A 17582-nucleotide genomic window follows, 5' to 3' on the forward strand; every position below is an offset into this window, starting at 1 on the left:
TCACGTTCTTTTATTAATACACATTAATGCACATTTCTACTGTTTCTAATTCTTGGCACTTATAAGCAAGGCTACTGTGGATAATGTTGTGTGCATTTCCTTGGATACATGCACTGCAAGAGTTTCATTAAGGTGTGTGTGTGAACGAGAAAGAGAATGCATGTGCAAAATATGTATGTACTTACATAAACTGGAAGTGAAATTGTATGCTCATTTTTAGCTTGACTACATATTGCCAGAGTGACTGGATCAATTTACAGTCCTACTAAGTAGTGTAGTTCTCATTGATGCACATCTTTGTGAAGAAGTTTTTGTTTTTTGCCAGCCCCCAATGGGTGTGAAATGGTATCTCTTAGAAGGTTTTGTATTTTCTTTATTATTGAGGTAAGCACCTTTTCATACCCTTATTGACCATTGTGTTTATTTTGTGAATTGCCAGTTGATATATCTTACCCATTTTTTTAAGTAGTCTTTTTTTTTTTTTTTTAAGATTTTATTTATTTATTCATGAGAGACACAGAGAGAGGCAGAGACCTAGGCAGAGGGAGAAGCAGGCTCCCTGTGGAGAGCCCGATGTGAACTCGATCCCAGGACTCCGGGATCATGCCCTGAGTCAAAGGCAGACGCTCAACTGCTGAGCCACCCAGGGGTCCCTATCTTACCATTTTTAACTGGATTGTTTTATCTTTCTTTGATTTGTAGACAATTTTTTGGATTCTAATCCTTTATTGGTTTTATGTGTTATAATACCCTTTCCCAGTCTGTGATTTGTCTTTGCATTTTTTTTTTTGTCTTTGCATTTTTTTAAAAGAAGACTTTATTTGAGGGAGAGGGAGACCAAGGGGGGGAGAGGAACAGGGGGAGTGAGAGGGACAAGCCGACTTGGCAAAGCACAGAGCCAGAAGGAGGGTTCTGTTGATCCCAGGACCCTGAGATCATAACCTCTGCTGAAAACCAGGGTCAGAAGCTTAACTGACTGCCCCCCTGGTTCCTCTGTCTTTCCATTACTTAAATCTTGATTTTAAAAGTTTTTAATTTTAATACTGTTGAGGGACGCCTGGGTGGCTCAGCGGTTGAGCATCTGCCTTTGGCTCAGGGCCTGATCCCGGATTCCTGGGATCGAGTCCCACATCAGGCTCCTTGCATGGAGTCTGCTTCTCCTGTCTCTGCCTCTCTTTCTGTGTCTCTCATGAATAAATAAACAAAATCTTAGAAAAAAAAATTATTTTAATACTGTTGGATTTTAAGCCTTTTCTTTCATGGTTTGTATTTTTTATGCCTTATTAAAGAAATATTTCAGGGATCCCTGGGTGGTGCAGCGGTTTGGCACCTGCCTTTGGCCCAGGGTGCTATCCTGGAGACCCGGGATCGAATCCCACATCGGGCTCCCGGTGCACGGAGCCTGCTTCTCCCTCTGCCTGAGTCTCTGCCTCTCTCTCTCTCTCTCTCTCTCTCTCTGTGACTATCATAAATAAATTAAAAAATAAAATTAAAAAAAAATAAAGAAATATTTCTTTCCTTTTCCAATTTCAAAATCTTATATTTTCTGGAAGTTAAGAAGTTTGTTTTTTCACATTTTGGTCATAAATCAGCTTTGAATTTATTTTTGTGTATGGTGTGAGGTCAGGACATACATATGGATTTGCAGTTCTTCCAAGGCAATTTGTTGAATTGTTTTTTTCCATCTGCTTTTAAGCAATGTCAGCTCTGTCATACATTGAGTTTCTATGTGTACATAGGTTCTGCATTTCCTTTAATGTGAATTTTTTTATATAGTGTCAGGGAGGAAGACCTTCCTCTGCCCTGTAGTCCTTCCAGCTGGATGCAGAATCAAATTGACATGAGACAGATTAACAGGAGAAAATCAAATTTAATAGATGTATGTATGGGGCATCCATTCAGACATGAAATTCTGAAGACTTTAAAGCCACAGGAAGCTTCTAGGAGCTAAGGCAAAAGGGGAGGGGCTGAGCACTCATAAGGGAGAAAACTCATTAACAAAAAAATGAATGGATTTGTTTTGAAAAACAAGACTATTCTGTTATGCAAATGATGCCTTGAGTAAAGGGGGCCTCTGTTAATACACTGCTTGCTCCTTGTTACAGGCTCTCTTTTTCAGTGTAAATCTAGGCAGTTAGGGAGAAGGCAGAGAGCCTTCTTGCTTACTCTGGGTTTTTATTACTTTTAACTTGAAATCATCTTTATGCCAAAGGGGCATCTTCTGGGGCAGACTGCCCAGGCCACTACACAATAGAAATGCCTACTTTTCACTTTTGAAGCTGATACTTTTAGTTTCCTACAGTAATCCCCCATCATCTGTGGTTTTACTTTCCATGGTTTCAGTTACCTACAGTCAGCCATGGTCCAGAATCAGCTGATCCTCCTGACACTCGTCAGAAGGTCAGTAGTAGCCTAGTGCTACGTCACATGCCTACATTATTCCCTCACTTCATCTCATCACGTAGGCATTTTATCACCTCGCATCATCACAAGAAGGGTGAGTATAGCACAGTAAGATATTTTGAGAGGGTACATTCTCTTTTTTTTTTTTTAAGTTTTTTTTTTTTAAATTTTTATTTATTTATGATAGTCACAGAGAGAGAGAGGCAGAGACATAGGCAGAGGGAGAAGCAGGCTCCATGCACCGGGAGCCCGACGTAGGATTCGATCCTGGGTCTCCAGGATCACGCCCTGGGCCAAAGGCAGGCGCTAAACCGCTGTGCCACCCAGGGATCCCGAGAGGGTACATTCTCAAAACTTTTATTGCACTGTATTGTTACAACTGCTCTTTTTTTATTATTATTGTTGTTAATCTTTTACTGTGCCTAATTTTTATTTTATTTTTTTGTGCCTAATTTTTAAATTAAACTTAATCATAGTTATGCATGTATGTATGTATGTGAAGAAAAAACTAGTATATACAGGGATTCTGTACTATTGGAGGTTTCAGGCACCCAGTGGAGGTGGTGGAACATATCCACCATGGATAAGGAGTCACTGCTCTAATGTGTTATTGCCTAAGTAGTCCTGACTGAGATAGGATCCTTAATTCCTTTGGATAATAATAATAATATGTCTTTGTTGCTTAGTGTGTGCTAGATTTCTATTCTTAGTGCTTTAATGAATTTTAGTTCATTTGGTCCTCATAACCATACTATGAGTTAGCTGATTCTGTTCTCATTTTAGAGATGAATAAACTGAGGCACAGAGGAAGCCTGGGTAGCTGGGATTATGAACCCAACCCAGCTGGCCTGAGGGTCTCAGTTTTAACCACTATGCTCTGCTCTCCTTCATTTGAATGAGTTTATAAGTTACTTTTCTAATCTGAAACATTTGAACCGTAGATTTAACTATATCTCAAGGAAAAAGTTTGTCCGATTACGGATGTTTAAGGAGGTAATTATTAGAATGAGGCAGGCAGGGCCATGAAGATTTATTGTAATTTGTTTTTAAAATTTATTTGGCTTCCTAAAATGGTCATCTTTGCAATTTCCTTGTCTCCCTTCACATTGCATGTAAGGAAAATGTAGAAAATGATTTTGTGTTTTGGAAAATGTTGTGTTTTCAAATTTCTGGACTTTATTTTTATTTTATTTTATTTTTAAGATTTATTTATTTATTTATTCATGAGAAACACAGGCAGAGGGAACCCGATGCGGGACTCAATCCTGGATCCTGGGATCATGATCTGAACCAAAGGCAGGCGCCCAGCCGCTGAGCCACCCAGGCATCCCTGAAATTTCTGAGTTTTATATCTGAGTGCTAGTAGAGGACTTCTCTGTGTGCATTGAATGAGGTCAGTGAGCATGTACATTTATAGGTCAGAGACCCGGTGCTCTACTTGGGTTATTATTTTTTTAAACCAAGATCTAGGAGGAGGATATGGCTATTGGAGCAACCTGGGAACACATTGTTTTGGATAATCTTGCCTCTTCCAGCTATGACTCTCAGAAGCATTCTTCATCAAAGCCTTGCCAGCTGTGGCCTCTGCATTCTAGACTTTCATGGCACTTGTTATTTATATCAGCTCTTTTGAAATTCATAGTTTAAAATTTAATTGTTTGATAGTACTTTTATTATTTTTCTGATTGCTGTGGAAATTGTCATATGTTCCTAACATTATTAATAAGCTTCTTAGGACAGGGATGGTATTTTATAGTTATTTGTAATCATGTGTTCTCTTAGCACAGTAGCCAACTGCAGTACAGTTGCTTAATTGTGTGTATGTGTGTTTTTACAGAAAGGGAGTGGGGACAAAACCAGAAGGAGAGGGAGAGAGAGAATCCCAAGCAGGCTCCATGGTCAGGAGCTCTATCTCACAACTCTGAGATCATGACCTGAACTGAAATCAAGCACTGGATGTTTAACCAACTGAGCCACCCAGGCACCTCTGTTCTTTCTTTTAATGTGGCTCAGTGAATAAGATCTGAGTGATAAAAGGCAACTTTATGTTCAACTTAAATTTTTGTGTTTTATTCAACAAAGTTGTTTAAATACATACTTTGTTCAAAGAATTTCAAGAAACAAAAGGTGAATCAGAAACAGTTCTTGCCCTCAAAAGGAATAGGCTCTTAGAACAGTTTATAAATTGTAAATACAGTTGTTAATTTTGTGTACGTAAGTATCCATCTTTCTTTCAGAAAAGGAAGGGGCTAAAAATTATTTGTGATTTAATTAGGAAGCTCAAACCTACAAGGAAAAGGTCATCTAAGATAAGAATGTAGTAAGTTACAAAGCGCTGGGGCTCTGGGTGTCTATAGAGGAAGAAGTCATTTTGTATTAAGGATGCTGGAGAGAGACTGTGCATCTTAGAAGCATGTGAGCTGAGTCCTGAAACAGGAATGCAGGATTTTGACAGGTGGATTAGGAGTGGAGGGTAGAATTGCATTTCAGAAAGATGGAACAATATGATCCAAGGTCTGGTGGAGGCGGAAAAAGCTGGCTCTGTTGGAGCAAAAGTAGTTCAATTTGGCTAGACAGACTATAGGGTAGTAAAAGCAAATAAGTTGGGGCCAATTTATGTAGAGTCTTAAATATCAGGCTAAGGTGTTTGGACTTAATTCAGTAGACAGTGGGGAGCCACTGAAGTTTTTTGAGTAATATGATCTGAGCCATGCGTTTGGAAGATTAATCTGATTGCATTAGAAGTAATGAATGAATGGGAAAATGAAAGTATTTTCCATTGTTGGATCAGTTTTTGTTTTCTATACAAAATATAATTAAAACAAATGTATGCTTAATTTAGTCATTAAAATAATGCTAAGAATCCTCATTAATTAATAAGTAAGAAAAATATATTTGTGTTCTTCAACTGCCTTTTAAAACTAGTTGAGGCCTTATTCACCTGTTGAATTCTAATTAAAAATTTTCTGTATGACTGGCATTTCTTTGGGGGGCCTCCCCACTGTCAGAAGTACTTGTTGCATTTATTTTGTTTTAACAAAAATACAAGAGAACAAATCTACACATTTATTTACTTTTCAGTACTTGATGCTTGAGGGGTACAGCATCTCATGGACTCTGTGGCCAATGACATTAGCAGGAAGCCTGCTTCAGAATTTAGCAGGAACCATCCCATTGTTTCCATGATCACTAGTTGCTTTTCTCCAGATTATTCTGGGGTTTTTGGGTTTACCACCAGGAGTCACTGTGTTGTTGTGCTTTGCTTTGTACACATAAGCATATCTCTCGCCTAGATAGAATTCAGTTTCATCTCGAGCGTAAATACCTTCAATTTTAAGAGCTGTGTGCTCCCTCTTGTTCTGGAGACCCTGCTTATCACCAGCAAAAATGGCCTTGGACCACAGCCTTCTAGGCATGTTTGTTGTTTTAGAAGCCCTGTTCCCAGCAGGCCTCCACAGGCTCCAAGAAGGCTGAAAAAGCAGAAGTACTTGGTGCATTTGGATTCTAATTAAATTTTTGCATTCAGGGGCACCTGGGTGGCTCAGTGGCTGAGCGTCTTCCTTTGGTTCAGGTCATGATCCCGGGGTTCTGGGATCAACTTCTGGGATCGAGTCCTGCATCGGGCCCTCTAAGGGCAGCCTGCTTCTCCCTCTGCCTGTGTCTCTGCCCCTCTCTCTCTCTCTCTCTCTCTGTCTCTCATGAATAAATAAAATTTTTTTTTTTTTTTAAAGGAAGTGAATTTTTTAAGCTGAGAATTGAAATGTGAGAGCTCCAGCTATCATGTAGGCAAGGCCAAGAGTGAGAAGGGCATTTCAGGCAGAGAGAACAGTATGCTCAAAGCTCCACCCCATGGAAAAGAATTTGGAGTAGTAGAGAACCTGAAAGGACAGTGTGGCCAAAATGTATTTTGATTACTGAGAAGTAAGATGAGGCTGGAGATTTAGGCAGAGACCAGATCTTGCAGAGCTGTTTAGGCCATATTAAGGATTTTTCATTTTATATAAAGTGCAGTGGGAAAAAGGTGACAGTTGAAGGATGTTTGAGTTGAGGAGTGGCACAACTCCATTTATGTTTTAATACTAAGTTGTATTAGTATGTTTTAAAATACTAAGTTGTGATTAATAATACATCCAAAATCCAACTATTTCTTATCTTCACTAACCCACTCTGGTCTAAATCTCATAAATTAACTGGTCTCTGCTTCCACCCTTGTAGCCCTTCAGCCTATTCTTGACATAGTCACTGGTATTTTCCTTTAAAATATTACAGCATGGGACGCCTGGGTGGCTCAGCGGTTGAGTGTCTGCCTTCAACCCAGGGCATGATCTTGGAATCCCGGGATCGAGTCCCATATCAGGCTGCCTGCATGGGGCCTGCTTCTCTCTCTGCCAATGTCTTTGTCTCTCTTGGTCTCTCATGAATAAATAAATAAAATCTTTAAAAAAAATAAAAATAAAAAATAAAAAAATAAAATATTAGAGCATGATTCACCTCTGCTCCAAGTCTTCTAGTGGTTTCCCATTTTGTGCAATGTAAAGGCAGAGGCATGCCCCCAACTCAGGACCTTTGTACTTGCTGTCCTTTGCCTACAATGCTTTCTCCAATATCTACATGGTTCACTTCCTAACCTTCAGGTCTTTATATAACTGGTGAATCTATCTTTGGCCAGACCCCATCCCTGCCCATCTTTCCCTACCTTCTCTTCAAAACACTATCCTCTTATATATTTTATTTTATTTTTTTGTTTAGAGATTTTATTTATTTATTCATGAGAGACACAGAAAGAGAGAGGCAGAGACACAGGCAGAGGGAGAAGCAGGTTCCATGCAGGGACCCCGATGTGGGACTCAATCCCAGAACTCCAGGATCATGCCCTGGGCTAAAGGCAGATGCTCAACCACTGAGCCACCCAGATGTCCCTTTCTCTCACAAATTTTATATTAGAATTTAAGTTTCCCTAGGTAAAGGATTTTGTAAGAGAATTTTATGCACCAATGTTTTCTTAGTGCATGGAGTGCCTGACACATAGTAGACTTCCATGAAACTAGTTGAATGGATGAATGAATGAATAAATGAATGGAGAATGGGTTGGAAGAGTCGAAAGTAAAAGCTGAGTAGAAGCTGAGAGAACATTTAAAAAGGCTCTTTGTATGAGAGATGATGTTGGCTGAGATGAAGGTTGTCCAAGATGCAGAGAAATGATGGATTCAAGATATATTTTGGATATAGAATCAACAGGATAGTTCACAATAGTTAAAATAACTCAAGTTTTTACCTGAACAAATTTAATATTCTTTCTGTTAAACCGAATGAAACCTAATTGTTAGCTAGTAATATGTTAGTAACCAGATGAGTCTTTTTTTTTTTTTTTAAGTCTGTGTCTTTGGTGCTGTCATATTCACTGATGGCAGTAGATGTGATGAAAGTTAATAAGAATTTGATAAATATTTCGAGTGTTTAACATATTTGCATACTTTAAAAATTTAACATGTGAGATCATGCCTACGGAAGTGAGATGCATGTGATAGTTGTTTTAGTTAGCATGGAGTAGTGGTGGTTCTCAAATGGGGATGATTTTGCCCCCTAGGGGTTATGTGGCAATGTGTGGAGACATTTTTGTCGTCATAACCTGTAGTGTGGTATTCATGGCAGTAGTCATTGGAGGCCAGGTATGTTGCTAAAAAACATCCTGCAGTACACAGATCAGCCCTCCTCCCTCCAGCACAATTATCTAGTCCAGAATGTTAGCAGTGCCCAGGTTGAGAAACCCTGCCTCAGGGATTAAAGCTTTATCAGTGCCAAATTTACAGTTATTCTGTTACATCCACAGGCTGGTACAACTAGAATGGTTGTGCTTAACTAACTAACTTTCTTTCTTTCTTTCTTTCTTTCTTTCTTTCTTTCTTTCTTTCTTTCTTTCTTTCTTTTTTTTTTTTTTTTTAAGATTTTAGTTATTTATTCATGAGAGACACAGAGAGAGAAAGGCAGAGACACAGGCAAAGAGAGAAGCAGGCTCCATGCAGGGAGCCCGACATGGGACTCAATCCCGGGACTCCAGGATCACGCCCTGGGCTGAAGGCAGGCACTAAACCGCTGAGCCACCCAGGCGTCCCTGAGCTTAACTTTCAAACAAATTTAGTATAACTGACACACATGCATAGTGCATAGTATAACTGCACACACACACGGGGATCCCTGGGTGGCTCAGGGGTTGAGTGCCTGCGTTTGGCCCAGGGCATGATCCTAGAGTCTCAGGATCGAGTCCCACGTCAGGCTCCCTGCATGGAGCCTGCTTCTCTCTCTGCCTGTGTCTCTGCCTCTTCTCTCTCTCTGTGTCTCTCCCTGAATAAATAAATAAAATATAGAAAAAAAAAAAAGATTCTCTTAAAAAAAAAAAGAAAGCTACATCTTCAAAATAGTTCCCTTAAAAAGGTTATTTGTTTATGTGACCCTACCTCTTTTATAGTTGCTTTTGAGACCTGTGGGAAATTCTTTCAATCTCCTTATTGGTACCATATTTTTTTCTGAGTGTTTAGAAATATCCAGTACTTTCTGATTATACTCTGATGAATAATGAGGTTGTGTATTAATTTTATTGTAAGATGAAATTGAGATAAGTGACCGTAAAGAAATAATTGGTTCTAAACGTAGTTTAAAAGTGATGTTTCTTCTAACACAATATCTTCATCAGTAAATATTGAAGTAAATGTATATATTCTCATTTTGAAGAAGTAGTTATGTGTGAAAGTTCTAAAATGATTTTTTATTTATTTATTTATTTATTTATTTATTTATTTATTTATTTATTTATTTATTTATTTTAAAGATTTTGTTTATTTGTTCATGAGCAACACAGAGAGAGAGACAGAGAGGCAGAGACACAAGCAGGCTCCATGCAGGGAGCCCGACGCAGGACTCAATCCTGGGTCTCCAGGATCACTCTCCGGGCTGCAGGCGGCGCCAAACCGCTGCGCCACCGGGGCTGCCCTCTAAAATGATTTAAAACTAAAGCTGTGATTATTAAAATGTCAAATACTAAAAACATAGTTGTCTAGGATCATGGGAAACAGACATTCTTACATAATATTGGGAAGACAACTTGACAAAACTTTTGGACAGCAATTTGATTATACTATTAAATTTAAAAATGTTTGTACCCTTTCACTTAGGAATTCTATCTCTAGCCGTTAATTTATAGAATCATTTAGACCAGTGAGCAAAGGAACACATATATAGTAATATATAGTGCTATTTCTTAAAATTTTGTTAGTAAAGTGGAAAAAAATAGAAATAGCTCAAATATATAGTAATAGCACATTGGTCATTAATCCTTAGTGTGTCCTTTCAGTGGATTACTATATACTACCAAAAAAATTTTTTTTTAAGATTTTATTTATTCATTCATGAATGACAGAGAGAGAGAGGCAGAGAGAGAAGCAGGCTTCATGCAGGGAACTGGATGTGGAACTCGATCCCAGGACCCCAGGATCACGCCCTGAGCTGAAGGAGGAAGCTCAACTGCTGAGCCACCCAGGTGTCCCTCCCAATTTTTTGAGATTTTTAAATTTATTTATTCATGATAGACATAGAGAGAGGCAGAGACACAGGCAGAGGGAGAAGTAGGCTCCATGCTGGGAGCCCAATGTGGGACTTGATCCCAGGACTCCAGGATCATCCCTGGGCCAAAGGCAGGTGCTGAACCTCTGAGCCACCCAGGGATCCCCTCCCTCAAAATTTTTGATATGAAAATTTTGATATGATACCTGACATGAAAGGAGGTACAAAATATATTAAATCGAGGTAGGAGTGTGTAAAAACAGCAGTCCCAAACTAGTATGTGTGGTATACAATACAAAATTATGTATGTAAGATACACATAGAAGAAAGACCTGGAAGAAAAAAATACTAGATCTAACAGTAGGCGTAGAATAGCTTCCAGTATTTCAGACTTATTTGGTTGTTGTATAATGAATGTAGTGTTTTACAATCAGAAAAAAATAAATCTATTTTTAAAAAATATTTATTTACTTGAGAGAGAAGAGAGAGAGCAAGAGGAGGAGCAGAAGGAGAGGGCAGGCCCAACATGGGGCTCCATCCTAAAACCCCAAAAGACCATGACCTGAACCAAAACCAAGAGTTGGATGCCTAACCGACTGAGCCACCCAGAGCCCCCAAATAAATCAATTTTAAAGTCATGATCTTTTATTGTTTTGAAGCAACCTTTTGTATTAATACATAACATAGCTAAGGATCTTTGAGTCCTGTATTTATATTTATGAATACCTAAATTGGCCAAAGGTTCCTACATTTTTGTTCTCTATCTAAAGTTATTCACTCGTTTTTAAGAGTTTTTTAAGTCTTGACATTAAAGTGAAAGTGTCAGGGCAGGGATGGCTCAGTCAGTTAAGGGGCTGCCTTTGGCTCAGGTCATGATCTCAGGGTCCTGGGTTGGAACCCCCACATTGGGCTCCCTGCTTAGCAGGGAGCCTGCTTCTCCCTGGCCCTCTGCCCCCCTCCCCGCCCCACTCGTGCTCTCTTGCTATCTCTCATAAACAAATCTCTAAAAATCAGTCAATCAATCAATCTTAGGCTTTGAAATGTTCTAGAATGCTCATCTGTATATATCCTGCAGGTGGTGCTGGTGTTTTTGCAGTGTTCCTGGGCACTGTTTATTACTCAAGTATAATTCCCCTGAACTGGAAAATTATTTAATTATTGGTTCTGGGTATAGAATGCTATCTAATTATGTAATTGTTGAAAATCAGGTATTTTATTACTATTATTTCAAGAACTGTGGTATAGCAGAAAAAAATTGTAACTGGTTATAAGGACATAATTCATTTTGTTCCTTATTTGTCTAGGTTATTTCTCATTACAATCTCTGGAAAAATTAATTTCAACCCTGAATGATATTCTCCAATTCCTTTAAAGTTCCAAAACTTCATCAAAACTGGCAAGAGAACTAATTTTTTCAAATGAATTCCTTTTGAAGTCCCCCCCTTTCTCTTCTCTTTGTGTGTTCAACTCCCCCCGCTCTTCTCCCTCTCTTTCTCTCAGTCTGTCAAGTTCAAGAGCAGCTCAGATGCCATGAATTAGGTGAAACACAAAAGGGGGAAAGGAGACCCTTTTGAAGAACAAAGGCCTCCCATTAGGCTGCCATGTTCTTTTTTGACCAAACGTGCACCCTACATGGTTTCTATTGTTGTCCACATGCCCTGCACATAAGGTAAATACAGTAGATCCTCATTACCTCACGTTTTCCTCCTCTTCCTCCTATGCCACACACAACCAGTGAAGCTTTAGGTCTTTGATGTCTTTAAGCATTCTTATACAGTTGCTTTATCTCCTTTAAAAAACGACAGGGCTAGAAATGGAAGTGGAGAGCAATGCACACCAAGTAAAACTCCACACAGAGAGAAAATTAGCTGATAGAGAAGCTGCAACCCAAGAATCCAGGGCAGGTGGAAGGAACCAAAGATTTTACTGCTATTATTCTTCCACTCTGTGCCTTTTAATATCCTGTATTTTTAGGGCAATAACTTTGATTTACACTCCCTATAGATTGGTGAGTTAGTTTCTGCTTTCTTTGTCTATGTAACAAAACATACAAATGGGAATAAATTTAATTGCTGAGAACAGTTCTTGTAATAATGAGAAACTCTTGCTAATCTGCTCCTGCTTATTGGATGTTTGCTCTTTAGTGTCATGTAGATGGCTTAGCTGTAGGTTTGTTGTCTTAATGGTACTTTTCATTGGAATGGAACTGAGAAATAAGATTTTTTTAATAAAAAGCTTTAAATAGGAAATAACAAAAGAGATAACCTATGTAGAACAAACTTAAAACTTCAGAGAAAATTATTGAAATTTTATGTTATACATACTTGAAATTTAGCCAGCTTATGGTCAAGTTGTTTTAATGTTGCTTTTGCAAATAGTGTATGATTCTAGATATTTGCCTACTGTTAATCATTGAGAAAAACATCAAGTTAGCAAATCTTTAGAAATGGCCTTAATTCCTTGCAAAGATGATTAGAGTTTTGGACCGTGGTTTGATTTATTTTTATTCTCTTGAAGAAATTGGATAATAAGTGCTGTGTGGTAGGGTTCAGGGGACTGTCCAAAAGAGATGGAAGAGGGAGAAGGATGATGGGGGAAAAAAGAGCAGTGTTTCCCTTTATTGTATTTTTAAATTAAAAATTGCAGTGTAGTGAAGAGCAAGGTTAGAATTTCTGACAATGTGTTTTATGTTTTAGCTGATGTTAAATTAATGGCGGGCAACTTGTGACAACATGCAGTTAGGGTGTCTGTCTTTTTAGGATCATGGGAGTCATTCAGTGGAGTAAAAAGAGCATTAAAAAAGAAATTTCTTTGTAGGGACAGTAGTACCGTTTTATTTTGAAAATTTCATGAATAAGTTTTTAGTATTTGTTTCTTTCCCCACATGCATTCAAGTAAAAATACATAGTACAAGTAATCCTCCCGTCCTCTTTTTTTTTTGTCCTAAGGATTTCTTTTAGAATACTCAATCCTAGCTAGTGCACTTAAAAAAAAAAAAAAATTAAATGTGTTAACTACTAGAGGAAATGTTTTAACCTTTAATGGACCCTGGATGTTGCTTTTCAGGAACTGTATCCCTTGGTTTCTTGTTTTTGGTGGGGGGGTACAGTGGTTTGCAAGAAATCCTTTGGTTTATATACTTGACAGCAGAATAAAAGGCAAAGAGCTTCTTGCTTTGTATTGTGTAGGAAATTACCATTTCTGTTGTCTGTGCAGGATGTTGTAAAGATGTAGCCAGGGAGTCTCAGAGGGGAGAGAGAGAGAGAGAGAGAGAGAGACTTGCAGTTCTAATCTTTTCTTGCTTTTGCCTCTGGTCATAGGATGGATTGTTTTTCTGCTTTTGTTCCTTGGGGTGGCATCTGTCTTCAGGAGAAATCACTTCACAGTCAAACACAGATTGCTGAACTGTGGCATTTTTGCCCTTACTGTTATCCTGAATTCACTGGGAACTGTTTTAATATAGGTGCATTTAAACACTTGTTATTTATGAATGGGGAGAATTGGAGAGTGAAGTCTCATTCCTTATTAAATGCTCCATCTCCTGATCATCACCTTTCAAGAACACAATTCTGTCCTAGCACAAGGCTTTTTCACTAATGCCCGAATATTTATGCTAATCTGAAAGAGCCCCTGCAGCAGGGACTACACATTTACACACTTCCCACATATAAAGAGATACTTATGAAATGGATGATTTCTTGACACTTTCTAGTTTAAGATTGTACCTTTCCAAGTTTTAGTATTGATTTTAACTTATTTCAGATGTTACACTCTGATGGGTTTAATGCCTACTTACAATGGTTCAGTTATTTAAGTAATTTAACATTTTAGGACTCTGTAGCTTTAAATTTAAAGAGATGCAAGTTTTTTACATATATGAAATGTTGTCCTAGTAATGATGTTATTATAACAATAATAATAGTAATTAGAAAAGTGATAAATAATTTTAAAAATAGAAAAGAATCCTTAACCAGCAAAGTGGAAACAGAAGCATTTTAAACTAGTAGATCACCTCTTTTCTTGAGACACCATTTGAACAGTTAGTTAGTGGCAAGATTTTAAACATTAAATGTATTTGTGACTAAAACCTTCCTTCTTAAGAATGCAGCGTAACTGCCACAACCTCACAGGGGTCTCATTGTATAGAACCAGACTTAAATGGCTGAAAGAGACAGAGCATAATAAGATTGGCCAAATCTATACTTATTGAAAGATTGAGCATGAAAAGATTTGGAGCTTTACAGTAGTTCAAGGAAGTAGGATTTATAAAAAAAATTGTGATGAGTGACTTTTTTTCCTGACATGGGTAGATTTTGATTTAAAAACATCCAAGGGACTGGCAAGCTGTACCCTGGGGAGAGGGATGTGCAAGGAGGGAAGGAATCTGATGAAATAGGACTTTAGAAAGTTTCTGTGGAAGGCTTGGAACTGGGAATGGAGAAAAGAAATTAAATATTAAGAAAAATATTTTTATAGATATTTGTAAATTTTTATTTCTGCAAATGTTGATAGAAATAACACAGGAATGGCATCAAATGGACCTCTAAGAATGAATTTACATTTTTAATTGGAAGAAATAAAAAGCATGATATTTTATGACACAAAAATTCTATGAAATCGACATTTCTGTATCCATAAATAAAGTTATATTGGGACACAACCATACCCATATGTTTAGTATCATCAGTGTATTATGTATGACTGTACTTGTGCTACAGTGGCATAGGTAATTGTTCATAATGACTAAAATATTTGCTTCCTGGCCCTTTCCAGAACATATTTGCTATAATAAAGGATTGCCTGCAGGGTGGACTTTTTGCTAAGGTTAGGTATGTTTGCCATTTGTGGGTGTTTTCTGTATTTTTGTATATATTCATCAATAATCAACGCTTTTTCTAGTGAATTGTTTCATTAATTCTGCAGAATGTGAAAATAAATATGGCCCTTTGGGGGGCTCCTTATTTTGGGGTGGAGGTGTTCTTAATCTGGCTCATTAAGTATATTCCCTACTCATTAAGATTTCAGAAGATCAAACCATATTGAGGACTCATTCTAAACTTCTAAAGTCTGCTAAGAGTTTTGTTGCACTCTTTGGAGCATGGGAGATTCCACTGTTTGAACACCGGGAGAGCTGTTTACTGCTGTTACAAAATAAAATTCAGCCAAGGAAATATGAAGATGTAATTAGCTTTATTAAAGGGTTCATGAATTAGGTAGCATCCCCTGTAGTAAGTAGAGGGGAGCTCTCAGGAGTTATACAAAAATAAAAAGTTTTTATGGGAAGAAGGATAGGGTGAGAAAATTATTAGCAAAAGAAAAGAATTGTTCCAGGCAGGTTCACTTTTCCATAGGGGGGAAGAACAGGTTGTCTTATCATGCAGACTACTACATCATTTTCCTTTGGGGAGTGGAGAGGACCCTTGTGCCCCATTACTTCACCAGTGGGGGTCAGAAAATTCCTGACTAACCAGTTATGAATACATTTCTGGGTGAGGTTGAAACTGCAATCAGATTATGTATTAAACCCAGACTTGGTGACTTGGTTTAAGTGATGCCATTTGAGCCTGTGGTTTTTTGTTTTATTTATTTATTTATTTATTTATTTATTTATTTATTTATTTATTTATTTATTTATTTATTTATTTATTTATTTATTTATTTATTTATTTATTTATTTATTTATTTATGATAGGCACACAGTGAGAGAGAGAGGCAGAGACACAGGCAGAGGGAGAAGCAGGCTCCATGCACCGGGAGCCCGACGTGGGACTCGATCCCGGGTCTCCAGGATCACGCCCTGGGCCAAAGGCAGGCGCTAAACCGCTGCGCCACCCAGGGATCCCTGAGCCTGTGGTTTTTAACGCTGCTGTTAGTGAAGTTTAAGATCTTAGATTTGCACACACAAATTTTGCCCCATTGGAGCCAACTACATTGAAATGGGCAGTGAATCTTTCTTGAAAGCATTAGATCATCCAAAATTTGTAAACCAGGCATTTAAAAATGAATTTAAAGAAATGTAATGTAGACTTTTTCATTAAAATACTTGCTTTTTTGGGGTGCCTGACTGGCTCAGTCTGTACAGCTGGCGACTCTTGATCTTGGGGCAATGAATTCAGGCCCATATTGCGAGGGATAGGGTTTACTTAAAATTTACAAAAATAATGAAAATTAAAAATAAAGCTTAGATTCTCCTTGTTCTCTGGTCCAGTAGCTTCTGCTTCCCCTATTATACCTGTGAGGAATGTGGGCCTTGTTGGGAAGTAACTGGGAGCTCTCCTGGACTTCCATAGGAAAAGCTGGGATGACCCATATTACGATCTACTGATTTGCCTGTGTAGAAGAGTAGTGTAGACAAGAATTTGAACTTGCAGCCCATTTTCTCTAATTCTTCCACCTTCCTCCCTCCTCACAGCTTCACGTACTTAGGACAATAAAATTAGGGATTTTGAAATGTCACAGTGAAATAAATTATTGGGCTTAACAAAGTTATAAGAGTCATAGTTAAAAATAAGTTATTTAATTTTCTTGTATTTCTTCTCTTAAATAATTGGGCCTGAACCATGATCACATTGTTTATAACTAATCTCTTTGTAAAAAAACAAAACAAAACAAAGGTAGTAACTGTAGGTCAAACTCCTGATTTATTCTGAAGACAATAGACTGCAAATTGAGTGATTTCTTTTTCCCCTAACTAGATTTTCTTTTCCTTATCATACCTAAACAATGATAAGGTTGATATATATATTTTTAACTTGTTTTGGTTCACCCAGAATTACTCTATGCAGGATTTTTTTTTTTTAAGATTTTATTTATTCATAAGAGACAGAAAGAGGCAGAGACATAGGCAGAGGAGAAGCAGGCCCCATGCAGGGAGCCCCACGGGGGGACTCTGGGACTCCATCCTGGGTCTCCCAGGATCATGTCCTGGACTGAAGGCGGTGCTAAACCGTGGAGCCACCCAGGCTGCCCTCTATGCAGGATTTTAAAAAATACTTTATATAAGTTCTTACACGTCTTTTTCCTCATTTGTTAGAGATGTAATCTCTAGCAGGTAGTATTTTGCAGTTAATCTGTTGCTTCTGTCTCCTAGTAGCCCCCCCCCCCTCTTTTGGGTAAAGTTCAAGGAGTTTTATAATAATGTGCCTGGATAGAGAATGAGCCGTCAAAAATCCATATGGCTTTTAGAACTAATAATACTATTCAGTTTGACTATTTTAGATAATTCCTTTACCTAATTTTTCTTTCTTGTTCTTCTAGCTCTGAGTATTGCCTAAAATATACCTTTTCTGGTAAATTTGTATACGAGATGTGGCAATATTGAAGAGGCAGATTTTATTTTATTTATTTTATTTATTTATTTTAAAGATTTTATTTATTTATTCATGAGAGACACACACACACAGAGGCAGAGACAGAGGCAGAGGCAGAGGGAGAAGCAGGCTCCATGCAGGGAGCCTGACATGAGACTTGATCCCAGATCTCCAGGATCAAGCCCTGGGCTGGAGGGGCAGCGCTAAACCAGACCTACCGGGCTGCCCGGCAGACTTGATTTTAAATAAGAAGTTACCTATTCTTGCTATTTTATTGGCCCTGCTTTCTGAAGAATTTGCTGTATTTGGTGC

At 38.1% G+C, this 17582-nt stretch overlaps 1 protein-coding gene and 1 pseudogene across 4 annotated transcripts in view; one reads left to right on the forward strand and one right to left on the reverse strand.

Annotated features, from left to right (window-relative positions):
- POU2F1 (POU class 2 homeobox 1) overlaps positions 1-17582 on the forward strand; it is a 187006-nt gene that overhangs the window by 36130 nt on the left and 133294 nt on the right. The gene's annotated exons all lie outside the window — the stretch shown is intronic.
- Positions 5481-5914, reverse strand: LOC140634832 (large ribosomal subunit protein eL33 pseudogene; annotated as a pseudogene).

The sequence above is a fragment of the Canis lupus genome, chromosome 6, assembly GCF_048164855.1.
Source record: "Canis lupus baileyi chromosome 6, mCanLup2.hap1, whole genome shotgun sequence".
NCBI classification, from domain to species: domain Eukaryota; kingdom Metazoa; phylum Chordata; class Mammalia; order Carnivora; family Canidae; genus Canis; species Canis lupus.